Source organism: Buceros rhinoceros, unplaced genomic scaffold, assembly GCF_000710305.1.
Source record: "Buceros rhinoceros silvestris isolate BGI_N320 unplaced genomic scaffold, ASM71030v1 scaffold27940, whole genome shotgun sequence".
NCBI classification, from domain to species: Eukaryota; Metazoa; Chordata; class Aves; order Bucerotiformes; family Bucerotidae; genus Buceros; species Buceros rhinoceros.
In genome coordinates, this window is record NW_010388336.1 from 38,135 (window position 1) to 38,733 (window position 599).

The window sequence follows — 599 nt, forward strand, 5'->3', positions numbered from 1 at the left end:
CATTCCTGCATTGTAGACCTTTTTCAGAGGTGCCTACTGTCCAGTGACACCCCTTGTCCCCTGTTGGCATGTGACTGAAGTTTGCAAAAGGTAAATGCATCATATTCTGAAAATGATTCTGTGAAGCAATTCACTTACAATTTTGGTTGTTTATAACTGTTACACATGATACTTTTGATGTTGGTTTGTTAATATGAGCGCTGTGAAGCAATGAACTGATTATTTCTGGTCCAAAACACTGCTTGGAAATCTATTCTTTTGAATAAATGATGAAGAAAAGGATTACTTTAAACACATGGGTATTTCATCTCTATTCTAAACAAAAATTTGCCAATTTAGAAACCCAAATTTTTTTCCTCCTTGGAGACCATGGTTCTGTGCACTATCGCTATCCTACACAAATTCATCGGTCATCCTATTTAACTGACAGTAGATTCAGTGTCACATGTATTACATTAGTTTTGTCACTTCCTGTGGTCAGTCTGTGAAATTCTGTCTGAAACTACTGGGTTTTCTTCTGTATCAGAACCCTGTTCTATTGCAGTTCTTCATACCAGTGTTTGCACATAACAGACGTTGATCAAAATTATGCCTGAACT